Consider the following 25,932-nt stretch of genomic DNA (forward strand, 5'->3'; position numbering starts at 1 on the left):
CGTGCAGTTAAAGTATGGCGACAGGTCAGGCTGGTGCAGCAGCGCTAGGTGAGAAAACAATCGAAACCAATACATGGACTGTTGGCTGATTTTTACCACGGCACTGAGAAATCGTAATTTTTCAAAATTTACGGAATTGTAATTATATTACGATAAAGTATAATACATGGACTGTTGGCTGATTTTTACCACTGTACTGAGAAATCGTAATTTTTCAAAATTCTTTTAGTTTACAGAATTATAATTATATTACGATAAAGTATAAATTACGTACACAAATGGTGAAGCATTTCCTCTGTGATTTTGACCTCACCAAGTTTTAGAACCGATCAGGCTCGGGACTGAAACACAGTGAACAGCTAGTGACAGGGATCGGACATTAGCACCATACGCTTAGCATTGAAATTGAGGAAACCAAAGCAAAATGCATTTCAAAGTCTTTACAGCAGCGTCTTGTAATCCTAATGTCACAATACCATAAACATCCACATCCCGTACATGGAGAGTGATGCATGAAATCATAGAGTGACTTAGAAAAATGAAAATGGATGAAATCAACGCATTTCACTTTTAATTAAAAAAAAAGAGTTGAAGGTTGAAGTGGTTAATTAAAAGCATCCGGCCGAAACCTAATTTATGTATGAATTAATTTTCCTTTTACGAAAGACAGGGGAAATATTACTACTATATTTTGTTAAAGAAGAAGTACAGAAGAAAGGAAATGAAACAAGGCTTGGAGTCTTATGTAATAGCACATCTCAGAGAACTTGTGAGTGTAGTTGTCTCCGTCTTCCCGTCCTTCCCTCTCACTCCATGTGACACTCCTGTATATCACCTTTCATTCCTCTCAGCCTCCCTCCCTCTCTCTCTGCCTGCCTCCACTTTCATCTTGCCACATCTTCTGCCTCACCATGTATCATTTTTGCTCAGGTCTGACCCAGGACTGTGTCAGTTGCTGATTGAAGCCATCAATTATTAAGTTGATCCCTAGAGAGTTCTCTCCAAAGCCCCTTCCCTTCGACTTCTGCCACGGACTGAACTCTGCTGCTGCCTCGGTGAATTATTGACCAGGCTCACCGAGCAACTTAACTTCTGGACTTCCACCATTTTCAGCCAAATTCCGCAAATGCAGACGGTTGTGATGCCACATCAGCATAAACTTCTGATTTTAAATAATGCACCGGGGGGTTTCCATCTGTTGTCACATACAGTATAACATGCCTAATGTAATAAGGGAGTGGATTTATCCCTTATTGCAGGGGTGTCAAACTAATTTTGTTTTTTTACTTCATTTTGCTGCAAATAAATACAAGAATATTAGAAATTATTCATAGTTAATGAAATATAATTTGACATAACATCAAAACCATAAAGTGGTTGTGCATTGTTTTTTACCTTCGACGTTCATCATGCGGCCTGGATTGAGCCCTCTAGCGTGCTGGTTTCGGCCCGCGGCCCATATGTTTGATACCCCCACCTTATTGTAGGTGTAGGAGTTGAGGAGAGAAGTGCTTTTTTCCTGTCTGTGTCTTAAGATTACAACAGAAAACTAACAACAGAAACTTGTGGGTAACATTATATTTTATATTATAAATGTTATATTTATTGACTTTTTGGTACTTACATATACACTTGTTTTAATACACAGTTCAATCAGAAGTGTAGACCAGTGCCTCATTAACATAGTGTTATAAACACAACATCATAAAACAAACAGAAACAATGAAAATAAAATACACATCATAAAAAAAAAAAAAAACAACTATCTTCTCAGCCATAAACTTTTTGTGCATAGTTTAATGACTCAGTACCATTGTGGGTATTAAACCAAATTAATCCTTCTTATTCCTCATCATTAGCATTTCTTAAATCAATACCATATCCTGATATATAACACTTGACCTGCTGATCTTTTTCCTAAACATTGCAATGGACCCTTTGGTGTGTAAAGCTAACATCTTCTAATGATGGGAAGGATTGGTCAGCTAATCAGACATGTGTGTGGTTTGCGGTGCATAGATGTCATCGGTGTTGGAAGAGAGTGAAGAGAAGAACAGTCAGATCCAAGCAGAAACACTGAAGCGCAGCGTGGCCTCTTTGTGTCGTACATATGAGGGGCAGACCTTTCACTTTCACCTGAACTTTGATGCTGTGAGACTCCCTGAGGCTGCTGTTCCCAAACACACATGCCTGAGTTTCTACAGTGTAGCTGTTGTGCTCGTGATTTCACACGGCCAGTCATCTTTCTTCTTCATCATCATCTTCTGTCATGTGGTCGCTCCAGGAGCCACCACAAGTTGATCATCTTCCTCCATCCTCTACTTTTACACCATTGACCTCCTCGACCTCCTTTAAGACATCCACCAGTCCTCTCTGCCGTCTTCTTTCCTTGACTACCAACTCAGCCTTTTGTCTCTTAAACAGAGCCGTTGTCTCTAAACCTGGGGTCACCAACCTTTCTGAAACTGAGAGCTACTTTAAGGGCCCTTGAAGTAGCTCTCTTCATTTGAAGAGAGCTACTTGTTTGATACGGACTTTCCCAAAAATGTTATAATAATTAGTTCTGGGACAGACAATAGCAGACACTCTTCTTACCATCGTCAGTGCACCCATTTGAATATCATCATCACGGTACAAGTTTTAGACCCTCTTGTTGATGAGTTTTATTTTTAGAACATACCCCGCGGGCACCTTAGGCAGTCCACGGGAGCTACCAGGTGCCCCCCAGCACCAGGTTGGTGACCCCTGCTCTAAACCATACATCATAGCAGGTCTCACTACTGCCCTATAAACCTGACCTTTCAACTGTGCTGCTATTCTTTTTTGCCACAAATCACTCCTGTCACTCCCCTCCATCCATTCCTTCACCTCCTCTGTGCTCTCTCCATTACTCCAGACAGTTGACCCCAGGTATTTGAACACTTCCAGGTTAACTGCCTCTACTCCTTCCATCTTTGTCTTCCAGCCCGCCTCTTATTTACACACCCTCCCTCAGTCCGTATCGTAAGAAAACTGCATTAAACACCAGGACCGCTACGACAGTTTCTCTGTGCACCTTAAATAGCTTTGGCTTCAAATATGAAGTGATTTAAAATAACAGCCTAGTGTTGCCCATTTCCTGTATGCAGACTGTTAAAGTTCAGATAGTTAAAATTGTTATCCCTGCGCCTGGGGTTGAGCAGTGGAAAGCTATCTGTCAATTTGGGAAGCTGATGGTTAATTAAAGCCACAGCCAAAGAAAGAGGCCGTGGCAGAATCAGGCTGTTAACAGTGCAGAGAAAGGAATGACTAAAGTTAGAACAACTGTGTACAGAACACAGGACTTAGCGAAAAAATGAAACTACGAGCATAGGTTTCCTGTCTATTAGTGAAGGGAGTACTACTGTACCTCCAAGGAGCCCATCTCATCTTGATGTTTCCCAGATGTAATTCGGCTCTACTCTTCGGTTGTAGGAGGATGTATTTTTGTGTTCCATTTCAGGCCTGTTTTTCTAACGACGGCACAGTAAGTGCAGTCATTGATCGGTCCGAAAAGATATTCATTAATCATCGCAAAACTCTTTTACAGGCCAAACTTTTCAAACCTGAATACAAACCTGAAATACAAGCAGTCAATAACAGATGCTTTAGTATGTTTCTTTTTTTTTTTTTTCTTTCCTGGACGCCGGTCAGACTGCTTGGCTAAATAATCGGTTTGTTTACAGTACAACCGAGCGTCTCTCAGTATTGTCTGCACAGTATTGACCAGGTTATTAGCTTCACCTGACTGATGCTGCCACGTGTATAAATGATTATTGGATTGCGGGGAAAGCAAATGATTCAGTGTGTGGAAGAAAGATCAGTCATCCGTGTGGGTTTATTGGTATTCCAACACTGAGGAGCCAGAATGGTTAGACGCTGTCATAAATGCGGAGTTACATTTAGTTTAATTACAGCAAAGTGTGTTGTTTGGCTCTTCCTGCAGACAACTCAGGCAGCATGTAATGATTGTGTGATAAAACTTCAGGTTGCGTGTAAAGGGATTTGCGACACACGCCTGGTAATAAAAACTACATTTTTTTGTCTTTGTGTGTCAGTTATTTTCCTCCCCGGACCGTCTCTCTCCTTTTCACAAGGACAATGTGGTTCCCCAGAGCGAAGGCTTCACTTTGTGACAGCGCGGTAAATGAGGGGGAGACAGCAGTGCAGTACTCGGTGACTGGGCTGAGGTCACCCTATTGTTGGTGGCAGCGTAGCTCGGCGGCAGATGGGACCCATTCCTCAATTAAATTAGCGAAGCAGTCGTCCTTGGTGGCTTCGGCTGCCTTTCACCAACATGCATAGTTTTTCTCTCAAAACTTTTTTTTTTTTGGGGGGGGGGCACTAAATTGGGTCGGAAGATTAGCTGCAACGATTGACTTGGCTCAGACTAATTGCAGTTCAGGGTTTAGGCATATGAAGTGTTTCTGACGGAGAGTGGCAATTAAACGGCAGAGATTAATTTCCTATTGGGGATTAAATCAGAAAGAAATATAAAATAAACAAAAAATATATAAATATACATATATAGTTATAGACACGTGAATCTGTTTGTTTATATAGAGAGAGATATACATTCAAGCATTACAGCAGTGGTACACTACAAGCGCCTCACGCCCCACCTGGCACCTCCCCACGCGGCCCGCTATTTGAGAAGTACTGTTGTAGGGTAACGTGGGATTTTATTTACCGTTTTATTTACACGCTTTCTACAAAGGTAAACATGTCGAAAAACGTTGAGAGTTGCTACAATTCTTTGACCTCAGCAATGTGTGAAAACAACAACTTTTTTCAAAGGTCTGTGTAAACTGTGTAGCCACTGTGTGTTAGTACAAGTGCATAGTGTGTGTGTGTAAAGAGTGTGTTTTTGTGTGTGTATTTGGGAGCTTTAGTACAATATCAAGTTGACACACACTGTGGTGTTTTCCCCATGGGATTAGCTTGTCCTGATATACTACATACAAAGCACCTATTTTTACTAGTGTGTGTAGCTAGTGTGGTTTCCTCTTTAGAGGCTGTAATACGAGAAGAAATAGATACAGCTAAAAAAAAACCAACAAAGGCAAGGACGATTTAGCTAAAACCATTTCTAGGCTAACTACATTTTTAGTCACTAATCATCTGCAGATTTTTTTTTACCTTTAGCTGGCTTTGAATTTCAACCTTTTTTCTCCCTCCTTGTGTTTCTGCTAATTCCTTTTTGCTTACCTTGAGCGTTCCAGCTCTTCATGTCCACCGTCCTTCAGCTAAGGTTCAGCTGTTGAAAGTAAAAAATAGTAGCTGCTCATGCCTCACTATAACGGCTCGGCCTTGTTCGCTCTCCATTCCTTTCATTTCCTCTTTGTCTTTTAAACAAATTCCCTCTCTGAGGGTCTTCATGGTCACTCTTTCATAGCAGGATGCTAATATATAGTAAGCTCTACAAAGATAGTGGCTGTGAAAACATCTTTAAAGTTACTCACATATCTATATTTAACTGCTTGGGTTTTTTTTTCTGGCTTTTTAAAAAATACTATTTTCATTGTATTTATCTATTTTCTTCCTTATTTAATTAAAAACATACCTTATATCATTTTCTTTTAGTTCACTTTTGCTTTGGCCCTAACTAACCTTTACTCCCCATCAAACCACTCTTCTTTCGTTCGTTATAAAAAATATGTTCCTCCCCTGATGCTGTATTTTTTATTATTATTTACTGCAGTCCCTGTGCTCACATTACCAGTGGCGCACTTGCCCTTTCATCGCTGTCGCTGAGATTTATGCAGTGTGCCGGTAATTTAAATTTCTCCTCACAAGTGCCGTTTCTCTTCATGTCTGCACCTTGCTTTTGGGAAAAAAAAAAACTGTAACACGTAGATTGTGTGAATCCATCTGTAGTCCAGTGAAATCATAGTATTTTTTTCTTTTTTAAATCCAAACTGATCTTCCTCTCTAAACCAATACATATATTTCTTCCATTAAAGACTGTTTGAAAATTAAAAGAAAAAAGAATAACCAATACATATATTTCTTCCATTAAACACTGTTTGAAAATTAAAAAAAAAAATTGAAAAATTAATTTTTCATTGCAAAGTTGCACCTACTTTTACTGCTCATCTATGTGGTCATGAAGTTTCACAAAAAACATCTTATCTTATTATTGAAATTGTTATTATTGTTGTTGTTGAAAATATTATTATCATAGCCTTTGCTATCTAAGGTGCAGATTGTACAGATGCTGCACTTTTGGTTTTCCCGCTGCATTCAAAATGGACAGAGGAAGAATTTGCAAGGCTGTCACCGTACGCAGCTTCCTTAATTTATCATTTGGAAGTTATTGTTTTGCATAAAATACATCTGAAAAGGAGGGAGGAAATGACTCTTTTCTTACCAAAACAGATTTAACACGCACACCTGGAAGTGACACTCAGTTGATGTAACAATAAAGAAAACAATAATCTTAGTGGTTGCGGTTGTATTTAAACATGTGAAGAAAGTCTTGTTTGTGGTTTATTTAATCTGACTCGTGCTTCAAATATTTGATGTGACGGATGAATGCGTATTGGTATATTGTTAAGTGTGACTGTGTGCTGGCTGTCAAAGATTTCCGAGAGTCTGCTGTAGCATCTCATGTCCATCTTCTGTATCCACTTACCCAGTGCTAATGGTCAAAGTGTCACAGGAAGTGACAACAGTCTCATTAGTGTTGTGGATTTCGTGCAAGGGGAACAGGAAGTGACAACAGTCTCATTAGTGGATTTAAGTCGTGCAAGAGGGGCAAGGGGGCTGTTTGTGCTGATCTGACAGAGAGTTCTTGGTTCAGAGCCTTCGTCAGATACAACAGCTCCAAGGTACTTGACCTTTGACGTTGCTGTTTGAGGTGATGCCATTAATTGTTGGTGATTGTTGGTCCTGGGTGCATCTGTCAGAGTGAAGGAAGAAAGGTGAGACACGGTGAGACACTGAGATTGATCAGGAACAGCATCACAGCAGACAGGCCACTGATTGAGGAAAATACTGATTGACACCTGTCAGGGACTTGGTCCTAATCCCGGTTTTTATCCTGTGCTACTCACATGTGCCATGTTGTAGCATCTACTCAACAGTGAAATACCTTATCTGTTGCAAGGCACTTCAAGAACACACACTGTTATGCCAAACGTATAAAATTACAAATTGATGATTAATTGGGTGGCACTTTGGCCCAGAGACAATGTCTCTGTCATTGGTGTGGAACCCCAGGGTTCACCTCCTGGACAAGTTTGAATCCCAGTTAGGGCGGTTGGTACCTTCCAGTGGACTCACCACCTGCAGGAAGGTTCAGGGGGGTTGGTACGGTGCAGTGTGATTTGGTGGTGGTCATGGAGACTGCTGCCCCCGCGACCCAGTAACGGGGTGAAAGCGGATAAAAATGGATTGATGGATGGATGATTAATTTGATTTGCTGTGTTCCTCCTTGAAAATTCCATGCTCCCAAAGAGGGGGCTGCTCCTCAGTTTGGGTACCACTGACATAGACAAAAAAATTTTTAATGCTCCCAAAGAGGGGGCTGCTCCTCACTTTGGGTACCACTGACATAGACAAACATTTTTTTAAAGATATTTTGGTTTATTTATAACAAAGTTTCTGCATTACTTACCTTTAAATGCAAAACCACATATTAAGGTATGCTATGCTATAATATCGATGGGCGACTTCTGTTATTCTTCTATTCTACCTCTCTTCCCTCTCTCACTCCCTCGCTCTCTCGTTACCAAAGCCCCCACTCCCTCCCACCCCCATTCTGTCACTGTGTTTTTCTTAAACTCTTACATCTTTACTTTTCTCTGTAAAGCCTTGAGATAACAAACGCGCAATGTGTGGCTACGTGAATATACTTGTACAGCATTTGGTTAGACCACAGCAGTAAAACCCCTGGTTAAGAAATTAAAAAAAAGGAAAATATTTCCCTTATTTAATTAATATAACGGTAAATACAACCAGTCACTGCAACGTATAAACTGTGTGTGTTTGTGTGTGTGTGTGTGTGTGTGTTTGTGTGGCATATGTCCTCACAAGCTACAGTAACAACAGGCCAGGCATAATGATGATTCCTAATTGGAAATAGCAACTTCATTAGCGAGTGACGGCAGCAGGTGATAAGACGGGGGAATACTCTGTAGTCAGTGATGCTAGAAACTCATTATTTGAAATGCACGCCCTACTCCTTAATTATTTGAGAGATATCTTTACACGTGTAGCCTTTTCTGCCTCCTTTGCTGTTTTTTTTTTTTTTTAAGTAGTTCATGTGAAGGGTGTGTTTTGGTGGTGCCTCTGTAATCTGTGTGGGAGGCGGATGGAGCTGAGATGTAAGCGATAGAACGGCTTAACATTAACAAGGATTTTTTTTTTCACTTTGACCAGCATAGCAGAACATTCATAAGTCAACATGTCTTGGTTCTTGTGGGTTTAGCCTCACCGCGGACCGCAGCAGTTGTTTGATTTTAAAGATGGTAAAGATTCCTCCCTGACTTTTCTTTAGCATGTAATTTGCAGCCCAAGCGCAATACAATTCCTGACAATGGGCCTCATGTCCTCATGAATACTGATGTCTTTGGTCCTCCGGGGTGAAGAAATCACATTGATTATAGTGTATTGTGTAAACTTTCAATGAATTCTGTGTTAACTATTTAACTAATTGCAGATTAGACCAAACAATGACCTCCATTTTGAAATCCAGGGCGAGCAGACCTCTTTTCCATGGAAGGTTGATTAGAAAAACAAGGGATGACTCGATCCAACATTATCATGTCCGACACAGATATTAATCCGATAATGCCTCTTCCCCTCCAGCATGCAGTGGGCTGCCATTTCTGAGGTGATAGTGTTCACGATATGTTGCGCAAAGTTAGGTTGAGCATCTCGGGCTTAGCTGTTGCATCAGACAGACCATTGTTGTTTATTTTAGATATTTGATATCTAAAATTTTGCACTGTGCGGGGCTGCTACTGCTGCTCCCAACAGATCGAACGGGCGACAGCAATAAAGAGAGCGCGAATCAGAAATAATGGACGCCTTAGCAAGATTATTGTCAGATATTCATTTTACACTTCCTTCAACCAATCTGCCAGTCTTAGTCTAAGGTCACTTCCTTCAACCAATCTGCCAGTCTTTACAGTCTCTGTACGTTACATTTACAGGACAGGACAATATGCTACATTAAGTTTCATTCATTAATGCCATCCGCCCCACCCGTGAGCACTTCTCACTTTGGGAAGTGCTAAGGTAAAAAAAAAAACCTTGATAGCCAGCTGATCAATTAAAAATTCTGTCCTTGATGAGATTTCAGTTCCTTAGGATTAAAGTTGAAACTAATCCTTTATGGGGTATTAGAGCTTCCACTTAATCTAAAGACTCGGGGAGGTAGCAAAAAAAAAACGAAACAAAATTAAACTTAAAAGCAAGTCAGACATAACAGCACACAATCACCAGCAGGGGGACCAATCCAAAATGTGTTCCAATATCATACGTATCATCTTAAAGTTATCAAGAACAAAATGCCTGGTCAACAAGCAGTACGATAAGAATTGAGAAAGAATTAGACAGAACAAAACAAGCAGAAATTGTATTATAGAAATTATCATTTTAAACTTGTGTTTTTCTATTTTTCTAAACCCGGTGAAAAGCTGTCTTTTGGCATGCAGACACTTTGAATCCCATTATTCTTAACTACCTGACAATAGATTCTTCCCGTTTGGCCCACGGTTGGTTGACACTGGAAGAACAAGTGAATGAGACAGAGGGAGAGGGGACAAAAGACAAACAGTGAGAGCACTTGAACTCCAGAGTAGCAGTTTTGATGCTAATCCACACTTAAGAGACAGAGTGCAGGACCCGACGAGATGACAGAAGAAAATTGAAATCTTTTGAGTGATTGATGGAGTCAGGCGCGCTAATGACACAAGATCACGGCGATGGAGAGGAAAGACAAGATGCTCTCTTATCATGCGCGAAAGGCAACGGATGTGAAGACAAGTTCATGCAAAATGCATAAGGAACAGTCAGATTCAACAGAAAAGACTTCAAAGTGCCATCGATGTTCTAACCTCGGAGGACGGGGATCGGTGCACTGCGCTCTAGAGTCCAACACATCACTTCGCCCGTTGGTGACGGAAGCTGACTTTTCAGGGCCACACGAGTTCACACCCTGTGATTGGAAGATCCCCCTGAAGATGTAATTGAGGGATTAGCTGCCCTTTTGCCTGCCGTTCTCGTGCACGCTCACACGCCTGGAGGGACTCACAGCTGTTACAGTGGGGGAATATTGCGTTTGAGCCAGAGGAGAAGGTAATAAGCTTTTGCCGTGTAACACGAGTATTCAGCTGCCACCTTAGGGCGTGTTGTAAATATGGAAGCGTGAACATTATAAACAGCCTCAAGCCGACATGCTTCCTCCGAGCAGTGGAGCACATTTCTATTTGGCAGCGTATGAAACAAACAAATGGAACCTTGTTATATTCACTTTTAATGAGTGAACGTTTTAAAAGTAGAATTTCAGATCGCCGTGCTTCTTTGTGTTCGGTCGGAGACTCACAGAGATCGAATGAATCTGTTTTTTTGTTACCGGCCAGGCTCGTGATGTGACGGTGCAGCAGCCAAAAAAATGTCACATTCATCCTGCTTGGAATTCAAAAAGATCACTCTGGTTGGGATCAATACAGCATGATAATGATGTTGTGACATTTAGAAAGGAGATTGGCGACGTGGGTGGGTGCATGCGCCCTTGAGTGTTTGCGAGAATAGAAGTTGGGGAATGATTTCGTGCTGTGCCGCAGCATTTGAGCAAGAACGACACTGTTTTTGTTGTTTACGGCTTTGAGGTCAGTGATTCGTTTTCAGCAACACAGTTATTTAAATAAGACAAATTATAATTAGTCAATATTATTTCACAGCCAGATAAATTTGAACTAATTAGCAATCCCTTTAACTTAAGGTCAATTTGACAGACTTAAGATTTGAAATTAAATTTGTGGAGTTTGAAAATATACACTGCAGTCATTCCTCTAGAGCAGGCATGGGCAAACCACGGCCCGGGGGCCGGATGTGGCCCGTTCGGCTTTTTCATTAGGCCCGCTAACATTGTGCAAATTATGTTATCAATTTATTATTATTATGATTATACGTTTGTTTTATTTATTTATAATCTAACATTGTGCAAATTATGTTATCAATGTATTATTATTATGATTATACGTTTCATTTATGGATGGATGGATGGATCATTATGCGTCTTTCGACGTATTTGCACGATAGATGGCGTACAAAAGGCTAAAAGCTTTTTAGCATGTTTAGCCTTTATGCATGACTTTTACATGTCATTAATTTTAGTTTATATGAACATTCCATCCATCTGCTCCAGCCCTACCTGCTCTAGAGCGTCATACTTTATAATAACTTAACCCCCCCCACCCCTTCTGTCATAAGTGTCAATTGCAAAAGATCCATCCGGTGACTTCCCAGGTGACACATTTTGGCCTGAGACCACCCAAACAGACCGCCATTTCCATTTATTAGTTTAAGTCTCGGCAGCTGACTTTATGAGGGACATGAGCGATCAGTCAAAGAGGGTGAAGACAACCCTTTAGCATCATTGATCTCTGCACTCTGCCGAATGTGCATATATCCCCCCCATACATCACCGGCTGGCAGTCATGGGGGGGGTGTTAGATGGATGAAACACACTGGCAAACTTTGTCTGCATTAGAGACACTAAATATTTCTGAGGGTGCTTGCTGTACTGATGAATGGCTTCATAAAATGTCCACAGACATCCGTCATCCTTAGGCAGCCTTTCAGTCAATGGACAGTGCTGGAAAGTTTTCCACCTCAAGCATCGAGAAAGTGAGCGTAAGTTAGGGGGATATCAATAAAAAGTTACTTTGTCGTCCGCATGGAAATCACACAGGCATCGGTTCCTGAATTTTTCACAAGTTTTCACAAGGCCACTGAGACTGCGCTCCTTGACCATCCAATCAAGTCACTCAAATCGCCAGCGTAACTCTGGGCCAATTTGACGGCCTTGCTATGCCGGCTTGATGCCAACTCAAAATCTGATTGATCTCACTACCATTCACTTTAGGCTCCCAGCGCCCACTACTGACTCTGAAAGCCTGAAAGGGCTGATTTCTTTCAACCTGGCAACACGTGAGACTGGATAGAAAAAACTCAAGTACCCTATATGCATCTGGAAGCAGTGCAACCAAGAAAACAGAACAGAATACTCTGTAATGCCTATATATATCTATATCTATCTATCTATATGTGTATATCTACATATATATAAAAGCTATCTCTATGGGCAGAAAACAATTTATTTGAAAAGGAAATCTCTATACTTGTTGTCTTTGTTCATTTCCATTTCAAAACATTTACATTTAAATTATATTTCAAATTATTATCTTATAGCCAATCTTCCTACTGTGGCTGTCTTCCTTCACAGTTTTCCTTATTGTACTTTTTTATTTATTTATCCCATTTTACTTTTAATGCAATCCTGCTGTCCACCTTCTGGAAGAGCTGGCTGCCTTGTGGCAAAACACTATTATTTACCCTGTCATTCCCAGGCAGGCAGTGACAGGTTTTAGACCAGCTTTCTGAAGAGGAAGGCGGACACCAGCTGCTTGTCATACCCTGTCATTGGTATATTCAAAAAAAAAAAAAAAAACCTCCACATGTGTCTATCTGTGTATGTATGTTTGCTGAGACCAGCAGACGGAGCTACAAAATGGCAGACAGCTGTATAAATAATACATATTTTTGGAACTTTGTGTACAGACATTTTTAGAGGACGTCATACTATTTAGCTGCATGGGTATTGGGAATTTGATACCAGAGGCAAACTTATGAAACTCTGACACATAGAAGGTATATTCAGTTTGGTAATATGTTTTCTTTTTTTCTTTTTTTTCTTTTTAAAGAAAATTGATATATTATGCACTTGTAAATTTGAGCACAATTTATGGAAAACGGGACTTAACCTCATAGGCAAATTTCCCCTTATATCCCACATTTTTGGACAGTTCATTTGTGTATTTTGTACCAAATCATTACAGAACCGTAAGGTAATGTTATGTTTGGAGCATTTTCCATGTTTTTCGCACATTGCCTTTTGCCAGATTAAATTTAAGCATTTGAGTCACATCGCCCTCTGAGTGGTTTGGTGGACATTATATTCCACTTCCCAGGGGCATCTATGTGGACAGAAGGGCAACACATAACTGCTGTGTTTAAGTTCTACATGTGTCTGTCTGGCAGCGGCTGTGAAATAAGTGTGTGGTGTTGTTCAGGCCTGGCCCAGACTCACTGCATGGTTTGGCCCTGTGAGTGTGAGCAAGCTGTTACAGCCCATGGGAGCTGTCCCTGGTGCTGAAATCAGGCTTTTGTTAGTGGTAAGATTCCAGCTCCTCTGCTGCTGCTGTTGCGTATGAAGCCACAATAAATAGTGTTTCCAGTGTTTTCATAACAGACAAAAACATTTGAACTATTTAATTGATGTTTTTTGTTTGTTTGTTTTTTTTACAACTATGAAATGTTACAGAAACTGAGATGTCTCTGTAAATGCATATTGTTTTCTTTTAAATTTCACTTTGGATATTTTGTTTTTTTTTTTTCTATTATTTCCAAGTCAAACAAAAATAAGCATTACCTTGAAGCAACCTAATGGGGTAAACACAAAGGAAATGATGTGCTCGGCCGTAGTCATCAAGATCTAATCATAATGCGCTTTATTGCAAGGCCTTATTTTTGTCTGATGCTGTTAAATACAGCTTTAATCGTAAATGTGGGCGGGAAGGTCCATCGGGAAGGAACTGTTATTTTCAATCCTGCACTTGAGCAGGCATGGTTTTACTGTGGTGTGATATTTTGAGAAGCCTCGAGGAGAGCAAGATAGACAGAGAGAGAGAGAGAGAAAGAAAGGAAGAAAGGAAGTGAAAAGCTTTGGGAAATCTACCGCCCCATCTCTCAGGCACCTCAGCTTCCCTGTTCCTCTCACCCACCTCACTGACTTTCAATCGCTTTCTTTTTTTTTTTTGCTGGGGAAGAAACCTAACACTGGCAAGAAATGAAAACCACATCAGGTCCTTAGCATATCCCTCCACTACCCCACAGTCTTTTTTTTTAGTCCCCTCATTTCTCTCTTCCTTTCTGTGTGCCCTCTGGACTAGTCTGGGTTTGTGCACAAATGGCCAATAAATTTTATTCAATCTTAGTTTATAACGCAAGGTTTCCGTAAAACACAGGTCTCATGGGAGGGCAAAATAGTAAATATGATTGTCACACTGACGTCTGTTTTTGTGTTTTGTTTCCATGGTTGAGTTTTTACAACGTGATTCAGTGCAGGGATTTTCAAAAGTTGTTAAATTCTGTTTTATCTGCTGTGAAAACAAACTTGTTTGGATCATTTTGCTATAGGAAAATACCAAAAGGATTAGTGGGAAGATTGGGAGAAAGAATGCAGGAAATAGGTAGGAACAGTCAAAACGGGGGAGTGAAGGGGAGGGAGGCTTGTTTGCCTCAGGCACTGGCTCTCTGCAGTGCTGTGGTGGCAGTGTCAGGGGTTTGGGACTGTAAATAATTTACCCCCTCACAGCAAGCAACGCACATACACACAGTACTCCGTCATGCTCTCAACCATACACACACACACACACACATACTGCCCTGTCATGCCCATGTCAGCGCACTCACTCGCACAGACACACACACAGGAACAAAGGTCGTTTCAGTCACGTCTCTGATGTTCGTGCGAGATCACAACTACCTCGCTCGCTGTCACACACCGATGTACAGAAACAGGAAGAGGGTCAGAGTGAACCCCGCAAAGTTCCCACATGTGCACACGGAGCCTAGTGAATACGAATCACTCTCCTGGTTAGGATTCCCATTACTTCGTGTCCACCTGTTCCTTTGTTCCCCCCCGTCAATGGACACACGCCGCAGTCCCTGATGCATTTTCAAATGACCTCCCTGCAGAGCCGTTCCCATCGACGCCGTCGGTGAACAAAGCTGAGCTGTGGTGCAAAATTACTTCTGTGTTTTTGATTATTATCTCAGCATTTAATTGCATTTTGAAAGCCCAGTGGGAGCGGGGGGCACCGTTATCCCCACTGCACCGGCTGGCTTTAATCGTGATTTAGTCCCCAGCATGAAAACATCATTGCTTCCCTTAAGGTATCTTCTGACATTTAAGGTGGTGCTTGTTGTGTGTGTGCTGAGAGCAGGGGTTTGCCCGAGGGGTGGAGGAGAGGGAGCAAGGTGGGGGGGGGGTGGATAGTAAAAAAACATGTAGGATGATTTTGGATAAGAATACCGAATGGGTTGGTGTTTATGGAACCATGCGTAAAATGTCAGCCTGAGCTGCGGCGATGCCGAAGAAGTGAATGTCAAGGAACAGTGGACGGCTGCAGTGATATTTCCTGGTCATTAGTAAAGGCACGATTGACTTGGGGTTCGCAAGTTTGTGACCTCAAGGCAAGTATGAAGAAGTCTGTCGGGGACTGAGCCGTAGGCGAGGTTCCGGAATACTGCAGTTGAATCTGTACAGCGGGCACTCTGTCAAGTCTAATCTAGAGTATTATTAAGTAGTAATGCCGGAATCACACAAATATTATGTTGTTTATGTGGTTTAATGATGTGACTCCTTTATATACAATCATATAAATACCATAGCTCACACAGGTTGTGTGTGAGCTATGGAATATGGAGTCAACTGTATGACAGGAACAGAATGTCATACAAATATTCTTGTGTAATTTCAGATTTATACGCTCTGTGCATGCATGGTAGTTCAGGGAAGCAATAGTTGCAATTTTTAAAGTGTATATATATATATATAAACATATATACATGTATATATGTTTATCTCTACTGGAGAAAACATAGGTAATCTATGTATTACCTTTGATGCAGAAGGCTGTGATCTATATATATACAGTATATATATTTACATAAACATATACAGTAAATAAATGTATATATATAATTTATTTATATATAAATGTTTATGTATTATATATTGTATAAGTTGTATAGTATTAATAGTATGTAATGTTTATATGCACATATACATATACAGTACATGTGTATCCATTTTTTTTTCTATCACATTCACCATATCCACCGAATGTTTATATGCACATATACATATACATACATGTGTATCCATTTTTTTTCTGTCACATTCACCATATCCACCGGGGATCATGGCTAAAAGTGGGCTGAAAAAGTGAAAACATTTGAAGGAACTGCAGACATTTTTTTTTTTTTTCCCACATACCAAAACCATTCCACACCCTGCATGCTACCTCTAAAGCACTAACAAAACCCTTATAATCAGAACCAAACCATGACGACCATGATGTGAGTGATCCAGAGGTAACGAGTTTCCCCTTCATCAAGTCTATAAAATGCTCACTCCCTCACTCTCAATGTTCCAACTCAGCACTCATAAGAATTGGCGTGCCAGCGCAGCAGGGCACAATACTTAGTATCATTTTCTCAGTTTGAGCACTAAACAACATCCTGATTTGCATGCTAACAGTGTTTAACAGACACACACACACACCCTACCCCTCCTGCCCCGTCTCCCTCCCGCTATAAAATATCCCAAAATCGTAGGCGCTTCACAGAAATCCCAGCATCCCTTATGGCCTTGTGTTCCCTCGTGGCGTGACACAGATGGCGGAGGCCATGCCCCACTAGTGCCGCTTTGTTTGTGTGGTGTTACACTGCAATTTCAAAGCCTGTGGGCACTGCTGAGGACACACAGGCCTGGCATGGAGTCATATTATCTCTGCAGGAGAAAACAGAAGTAATGGACGTGTGACCCACAATGCAGAATGAATATATATATATATATATATAAATATATATATATATATATAAATATATATATATATTTATATATATATATATATATAAATATATATATATATATATATAAATATATATATATATATATATAAATATATATATATATATATAAATATATATATATATTTATATATATATATATATATTTATATATATATATATATATTTATATATATATATATATATTTATATATAAATGTTTATGTAATATATATATATATATAGTAGTATAGTTTTAATAGTATGTCATATGTCTTTGCACATGTACATATACATACATGTGTATTTACACATTTTTCTTTCAGTCTAATTCACCATATCCACTGGGTTTCATATGCTTATCAGCTCTTTCCTCTTTTCTTTTTTTTTTCCTGACGTGGATCCCTCCGTTTCACAACACTTTTCTTTCTCGCTTTTCCATTTTTTCCTCTGTCTGTTACTAATCAGGATGCACAGAGCCAGACGGCGCATTTGCAGTCTGATAAGCAAGATGGAGCAGAGGGAGGAGTGAGGGGTGGAGGGGAGAGGAAGGGGAAGGAAGAGAGATTCTGGAAATATCAGCAAATTCGATTTAGCCGAAAAAATAGCAGATATCTGATACCTCACATACTTGATTCTACTAATGCGGTCGGACAAAATAGAAAGCATGTGTGTGAATAGATATGTGTGCCTGCGTGTATGCGTGCGTTACTGGTATAGAGACAAGTCAATTGTGTCATGCGGATTTAATTAGGGAGGTGTGTGAAACGCCTTCCTCTGCTGCACCCTCCTTGATAGGTGAAAAGCACACACGCACACACATTGATACTTGCCAAAGTGCATGACGAAGCAGTTGTTTGATTTATTTATAGGACAGCTGCTAAAAAAAAAATATTATTCTGTCCTTTAACACCTGCCAAAGATCCATCCAAGATCCAAGAACAGCTTCTGTCGCCTGTCTCCATCTGGCCACTCCTTCTAACACTTGGCTCCAAATATTTAGACACAACCGCAAACACTACTCCCAGTTGTTGACCACTAACCATTCTTACCACCCTTTCACACAACTTCAAGTTACCACCACAAGTGAGAAGCCACGAGAAAGAACTGACATCAACAAAGTCTGGTGTTGCAGGTGTTTCCAGCAGGGACTGTCTGCTTTTTCCGTCCTTTGAGAAACAAATGCCTCCGTCCTCATAACATTTAAATACACATCTTGTACATAAACAAACCTAAAAGATTTTCAAGGCTATTTCTATGTCAAGGTATCCAAGGTTTTTTTTTTTCTTTATTTCTCCCATTACATCTGGAGGTTCTTCCACTGCCAGTGGCCTGTACATGCTTCCCTCAATCTTTGCCATGGATTTGTTTTTTCTTTGCCTTTCATCCCAGATGGATGACTTTGTGCAAAGGACAACATTTATTACATCCTCTAAAGAGAAACCATGGCTAAGTGTGATGAATGACTGATGAATTTATCAGTCTGTGATGAATGCAGTGGCTTTTACATGCCCTAACAAATTTCTCTCTCTCTCTCTCTCTCTTTTCTCTCTCAACCCCACACGTGCTCCCTTCACCTTCCACCCATTCCTTCAAAACAACCAAATAGGTAAGTGACTGAATTTTTTTATTTCTCTGCACACTTTACACTATAGGTAATTTGATACATTGGATTATTTGTGGTATCACAAACAAAACAAGTGGTTTCCACACATTTGATTCTCTTGTTGCTATGACACACTTACAGCTTGTGCTTTACAACTGCAGTAAACTTTATTGAAATCGGCAACCCCTGGCAGGGACTGTCCCTCAGTTTACGGACCATTTTGTTAACTCGTGATGCAGAGAAGAGCGCAGGGAAAAATCCTCACTGGCCAATTCCTCCTGTTGTTGAAAAGGAGTTCCTGGAAAGCACAGCAACGTCATTCTGGCAGTGTCATTTCATTTAACTGTTGGGTGAAAAGGATAACTGCAAGGTTTAGTGACTTATAAATTGATCACATGAAACATTCAGACAGGAGGCAATGCTTCTCTCCTGCAGTGTTTTGTTTATTTCTTGGCCATGAATCAGGTTTAAAGACAAGGGACCTGTTGGGAACACTTGCCACCTTTTTTTGCAGGCGAAATATTTCTTGCATGTGAAAATGGGGGTGGCTGGTACAACAAACTCCGTTGATAGACCAATTTATGTCATAGCAGTTCAGAGAACGTTCGGAGTCTTCGTAGACGGTTTTACTCTGGTCCCGTCCCTTTTAACGAAGTATAATTTGGTTCCTCATTAGACTGTACAGCAGACATCATTATCATTTCCTTCTCTCACGTTTCTTACTAAATCCCTTTGTGCATTTTGCCACCAATCGAGGCCCTCTCTCTCTTTAGCACAAAAGCAAGAGCTCATCTGTCTATCAGGCTTTATTCCATCCTTCTGTCTTTTGATTTTTTTCCCCCCCACTTTTGTCTTCCTTTGTCCTTTTAAAATAATGAGAACCATCTCCGCCTCGCCCCTTTCATGCTGCCATCGCTTGGTCTACACAGGATGCCTATCAAAGCCGGCGCATCTCCGTGCTGTCATTTAGCTCACACCTCATAAGGCGGGAAAAGGGAACAAGATGGCGTTTGTAGTGCCTTACAACAGGAGCTGCTGCGTCGCAATTTAATTTTCCCATTTGATCTTTCCAAATAGCTGTATTTAGGAAACATGAGCCTGTTTAAATTCATGAGGTCAGATGGTGTGCGTTTTGTAATTGGAACCATTAGGCACTTTATGGACGCTGCCTTCTAGACACATTGCGATAATGGTGACATCACAGCGTGAGCGCAAAATGTCCGCTACCCGGGCCAACGCCGCAAAGACAAAAGCAGTAAAAGAGTTGTTTGAAGGTTTTAGTAAAAAAAAGTTTAAGGCAGTTTTCCGACTGTCCTGCGTTGATAAACCGTCCTTTGTTTTGGGCAATAATAGGATTTTGTATTTCATTTTACTGAATAGGCTTCAGCAAAGTGAGTATTCACCAATTTCGTGAGAAATACACATTGTCAGGTTGATCTTTTCAACATGCTATAAAAGAACAATGTGATCAAGAAACGCTTTACCACCAAATCGCTAACAATTCAGTTTCTTCCTTTCATATTTTCTCAGACGTAGTGCTCACATATAAGAATGCTGATAAAAGCTGTGGGTTATGTGTGGAGGGATTTTAAAGGAAAAGGGAGCGAGTTTTTGTAGGAAATAAAGCAGTAGCGAAAAAAAAAAAACATTCACAAACTAAGAAAGGTATCAGCAGGTGGTAGCTGTACCTCTTTGACATATGACCCTATTCTGGGGCTTTAAAGTCTGATGAGCTGAGCCATTGGCCATTGGTGCCACTGTCATTTCCACAGAGGGTGCATCAGTGTACACTTGCTACAGTACCAACAGCTAATCAAAATGTATTTATCATTCTTAAATGAGCAACTGGAGTATTTAAGTGAATTAAAAATAAACAAAAAGAAAGCAGTGGAAAAATGTGATTACTATTGACATCTAGTGGCGTGTCAGATGTTGAGGGTTCATGGGCTAATAGTGGCCTCCAGGTCAGAAGTTTGAGACCTCTGCCCTTGTCATTAGGACCTAAAAGACACTCACCTTTTCTTCATTAGGTAAAGAGGCTGCAGGCAGCAGTTTTTGTATTTGACTGTAAATGGCACACAGCACTTGATGTATCATGTAACTAGCCCAACTCCGGTATTTGAATGTTACATATGACTGACATCAGCCTTCAGTCCATTCTGTATGTCCATGTAAAAGTATCCAAATTTGAGTCTAATAACGCTCATGTCTTAACATTTTTCTTTAAGGATGACTTCATATTTTGACAACAAAATAGAAAAAAACAACATGGCTAGGACATTTAAAGGCAATAGGTGTTAAATACATGGCTACTTTTCTGTTTTTTCAATAATAAAAATAAGAGGGCAGTATATGGGTGTGTGAATGTAGCTCTAGTCAAAATACTAGAAAATAATAATCATAAAAAAGTTAATAAATAAAATATATGTATGCATATGTTTGTGTATAGATTAGTGGTTGTATTGTATATAGTCTGAGATGATTTAACCCCCACATACACATAGACACACACAATGTGTTTGTTACAGCTGTAAGTCTAAACTTGTGTTTATTCCTAAAAACAAGGTCAGTCCTTTTTTTCTTTCTTTTCTGCTTTATTTGCGTTTTCACGAAAAGTGAGTGTCATCAGAAACGCTCCCTGCACACTGCCCAACGCCCTTTAACTGACCACTGCTGTAAACCAGGGGTTTAAGATGTTAAATAGGCCGGACCAGTACAATCATAACATAAATAACTTTAAATAACAAACCCATGTATTTACCCCTTTGCCCTAATGCAAAGATGGGATATATTTTTGATATGTATTCATATTTATTGAAATATTATTTAAAAAAAAAATATCCTGAACATGAAGTCTTCATTTATTTGCTTATTTTTAAAATTCATCAAGCAGGCCAGACTGAACACCCTAGTGGGCCGGTTTTGGCCCACAAGCCATATGTTTGGCTCCCCTGTTGTTAAAAAAAAAATCTTCCGGAGATATGCTTACTCATTTCAGCAATGAGATGAAAAAAGCATATGTAGTGAATAAACTGAATGAGAAACATGGCAGTACAATCACAGATTGCTCCCTGCCCTTCATCTTGAATCGTTTGTTTCCCTGTGGAGACGATGTCCTTGGAGACCTGTGCAGCACTGCAGGCACGCACTCAATCCTATCAGCTCTCATCATCTTCAGACTACACACTGTCTGCGCACGGCTCTTTGCTGAGTGATTGTAGAAGCTTCTCTTTGGATTGGTGTAAATCAAAATTTCCCCCAGCACACCATTTTTCTGATATTCTTCCAGACCTCAGCAAAGGCTTGAACATCATTTTAAAGGTAAACAAAGGGTAAAGGCTAATGTACCAATTCCTTTTTAATGACGTTTGAAAGCCTGCTAACATTGTGTTTTTAAAGGAAACATTATATTTAATGGACTACTTTGATAAGATCAAACTTAAGTCAGATACTTTTATAGAACAGTATTTTCTATTTGGACTTCAGAGTTCTCTCTGAAAATATATATTGTCCGTAAGGTATACAAGTATTGCTAGTTTTGATCAAGTGTATATTGTACCTTGATGTTAGTAAAATGATTTGTTTCACACAGTTTCCATGGCATTCCCTTTAAATGGTAACCAGCCACTGAAGGCTCCGCCCACTTAAGCCACGAGGGAAAGACACGAGCACAGTTTAGCACAACAGTAGCAGCAGTTGAGCAATGAGGGGGTAATGGTTGCCAGACAACAAACTGTGGTCTAAGAGGAAGAAGCTCAAGAAATTAGTCAAGAGCCGAGAATGTTTCTCGCTGGTTAGTTGTTGTGTTACTCTGATATTGTAGACTAACGAACGATGTCTGTCTACTCGGTTCTACTCATAAAGCTCGTGTTCATTCAGCACACTGCTAAATTAGCTGCCATGCTTAACATCTGGTCTGTACATGATAGTGGCGATCCTTGCACAGCTAGGAATGGTATTACAACCCAATACAAGGGACACAGGAGAGACGTGACCAGATTCGGTCAGGTTTTTAACCATCTTAGTTGTCAGAAATGTCATTTAAGGAGTAGGCAGACATTCAGGCCATGCTAATGTGTGCACTAAATCCCCAACAGAGTCAGTTTTGCATAAATTACCCCCTTTTTCAAGAGCCGCAGGTGAGTGAATATCATGCGTGTGCCACGTATGAACAGCGATTCGGCGCTGTGGGGAGAAGAGCTGGTGATTTCACCGGTGCTTTAAATGACCCCGCTATCTGCCTCGCATTAAACACAATGCCCTGAAATCGGCGCTAAGCCTCCAGCCTCTGTGCAATCCACTTAGCCTTGAATAGCACTAAATTAGCAGTTGGCTTTTTCACTTCATGCCTCACTAAGGCCAAAGGCGAGTTAAGAACTTTTTTTTTCACTACTTTTTTTTTTTTAACCAGAGGTGAAGACTAATACAGCTTGAAGGAAATGTGTTTTTAATTAACATACCTCAAGGCTGGCCCCCACACTGGGGCCTATGATTAATTAGATAGGACAAATTCAGATGATGGAGCCTTTGGGCCGCCCTGCTTGCTTTGGTAATTCTTTAGACACGTCATTAACCCAAGATCTTTTAACGTAACGTCATTTCTTTTTTTTTCACTACTCATTTTTTCATGTGACCTGAAAAAACAAAGAAGGCAAGGTTTTGTTTTGTCACTGTTAAAAAAAAACAGTTTGACGTGAACTGTGACTCATGGTTAAGTCACAGTTTGCATCAAACCAACAACACCTTTCCTACCTTCCTGTTCTTGAAGTTGATTTCAGTCTTGACTACTGGTAGCGTTGGTGACAGTGTTTAGACTTGTTTTCTGATACAGACAAGTGGGGCTTTTTTAGGTCCATTTTTATTTTAAGGTTATAATACATTTTTCATCTGGTAACATCGTGATATTATGTGTTTGTTTTGCCGCTGCGTCATTAATCCTTTATCACACTGTCTGACAGAGTCCAACCTTCTCCTGCAATGACATCCGCCTGCATTAGCTGAGATTACAGGAGTGGCGTGATGGCAGAGATGATGTAGCAGAAATGGAGTTGCCTTGTCTTGTTATTAAATCTCCAGGAAAATGGAAGGACGGGGAAAGATAAACATCATTAGACGAAATGAAAAGGGAGGAAAGAGAATAAAAACATTCCTAAATGTAAAAAGTCATTGCTACAAGACAAACCACACACTTGGCTTAAGTAGCTCGGTATATTTTATAAAATGTTACCACGCACAATGCGGGATTAATAAAAGTGCTCAGTAGCTCGGGGCACAGCACCAAATGCCTGAAGATTACTTAGTCAAAGATTAGATCTTTCATGTCTTCTGTCCCATTGGTTTAATTCAGAAGTCTTTAAGTACGGCAGGCTTAAATAATGCAGTTTTAGTTTTTTAACGTTTCACAATTATCCGGCTTAAAACAGGTCCATTTCCTAAATGTTAACTTAAATTTAATTGCAGCCGTTTAAAACTGAAGAATAATTGCTCGGAAATGTTTCCAGTCCTCGATTCACAGTGGTAATGATGTTGCTGAGAATGAATTATAGTGTTTCCAACTACCTCTGTACATTGTGCTAGTAGACATATAAGTGAAAGAATTTCAAACAAAGTATCTAAGTAAACAAAACTTCCTTGAACAACAGTACATTAGCAGTGACATACGAATGAGAAGAAAATATTTGCCGTCCTTGATTCTTTTACTACATACACAAACTAATTACATAAGCTTCTCAAAAAAAAAAAAAAACAATTGTCAAGTCCAAATCATTTGTGCTAGGCTAACATTGCTGTTATAATAAGCATTTATAAAGCTTTTATTTCGCTTTTTTTAACCAAGAGACAGTCAATAAATAAAGAGAAGCCAGTACTTATTTCTTAGTTTTCGAGGATATAACTACAGTATATTGCTGTTGGACTGTCCACTGTCCAAACTTTCCAGATCATTTTTTCTGTCATATTAGACAAATGATGGAACGGTTTTATGCACACAGGAAACAGTTAAAGGGCACTGCTAAGGAACGTCCCTGAGGTTTGTAGCACCCTTCAGATTTAAACAGAGTGGGAACACGTCGACCTGTGTGAACCAGCTGATCAACAGCAGCTGCTTCTACAGGTTAATGGATTGTTGTCTGTCTGCCGTTCACTGGGAAGATTTACAACCGTCCGTGATCACAGGAACGTTAACATCATCCTTTTTTCTTTTTTTTTTTTTTTTGCTGCTTCTACGTGGCCTGAAAGGAGCGATACACAAACCAGTCAGAAGACATTAAAGAACCGATTGAACGAGTAGAGACGCCACCACATCTAAAATCTCTTCTCTTCCGTCTTCTGTCAACGTTATCATTGTTATTTTGAAACATATAGCTCAGAGTGTTGTCACATATGCAAAGTCATTTCTCGAAATAGAAAACTGTCTGTTCCACGTACAGGAGTTGCCATTTTTGCGAAATCTTATTTTTGTCATCAACACAGCCAACATGTGGTTTGGTAACAGGATGATGCAGGATCTGTGTTCACACTATGTGGTTTGTGTGAATGGAAATTAAACACACTTACAAAAATATAGCTAGCAATCTAATATAATTTATCCCCCCCCCCCCGACCCCCGCCCACTCCCCGCAACAGCCAGCATCTTGTCAGAAGAAGCTTTTTAATCAGACACATGCAGGAGCCCTTGTTTGTCGGATGAAAAGAGAATGAAGAGTCTGACAGGGAGGAAGAGGAAAGGGCGGGGGTGTCGAACAATTGCCATGAAATGAAGTGTCGTCAAAGCCAGTGCTTAGCTGAGCATAAAACAGTCAGGAGGGGATGATTTATTGTCATGGCCAGAACAAGAGCTCTGTTCTGTATGCATATTGTATGTGTTCTGATAGAGCCGTGGTCCTGCCACTGAGGAGAGTTTTTTTGAAAATCCCAATAAAACCCACAGAGGCTTACAAACCGAAGCTTCAGATTTTCGACTGCTTCTTCGTCTCATTCCGCCCTGTGCCTTTTTTCAATAGTCCCATTTCTATGGCAAGTCCTTAAGACTCTTCCACCACGTACTTTTTCAAGATTCAGTACCTTAATCCGTTCCGTTCGTCCCTTTTCTTCCCTCTCTGCAAGGACACTCCTTCGTATTCTGTCCCATTCCTTTGACAGTCGCACCTTCCTCTTTATCGGCATGACCCCCACTCTCTTTTTTCACCATTGAGGAAGTCAAGGCAGCTTCCCATCATGTTCTCCGAGTTACAAGAGTCTGAGGATAAAGTGACTTGACGTGTGCCTTGTTTGCCAAAAGAATGAGCTGACCGGGTCCTCGCCTAGGTACAACGGCATGCTTGACACACTCATTTGTCACGACCACAGTGGTTGACACACAACACTGTTCTGGCTTCCTCTCCAAGTATCTCCCTACTCTCTCAGCACTGCAGCTGGAGGGGGAGCACAGGCACAAAATG

General features: G+C 40.3%; 1 protein-coding gene and 1 long non-coding RNA gene across 10 annotated transcripts in view; one reads left to right on the forward strand and one right to left on the reverse strand.

The window, feature by feature from the left end:
• nrxn2b (neurexin 2b) overlaps positions 1–25,932 on the forward strand; it is a 572,664-nt gene that overhangs the window by 421,212 nt on the left and 125,520 nt on the right. The window lies entirely within an intron of this gene.
• LOC112486845 (uncharacterized) overlaps positions 23,186–25,932 on the reverse strand; it is a 43,377-nt gene continuing 40,630 nt past the window's right edge. For both annotated transcript variants that reach the window (XR_003049393.1, XR_003049392.1), the window contains one exon: positions 23,186–23,563. This is a non-coding gene — a long non-coding RNA (uncharacterized LOC112486845). The remainder of the gene's footprint in view (positions 23,564–25,932) is intronic.

The sequence above is a fragment of the Cynoglossus semilaevis genome, chromosome 1 (assembly GCF_000523025.1).
Source record: "Cynoglossus semilaevis isolate Cse_v1.0 chromosome 1, Cse_v1.0, whole genome shotgun sequence".
Lineage (NCBI taxonomy): Eukaryota > Metazoa > Chordata > Actinopteri > Pleuronectiformes > Cynoglossidae > Cynoglossus > Cynoglossus semilaevis.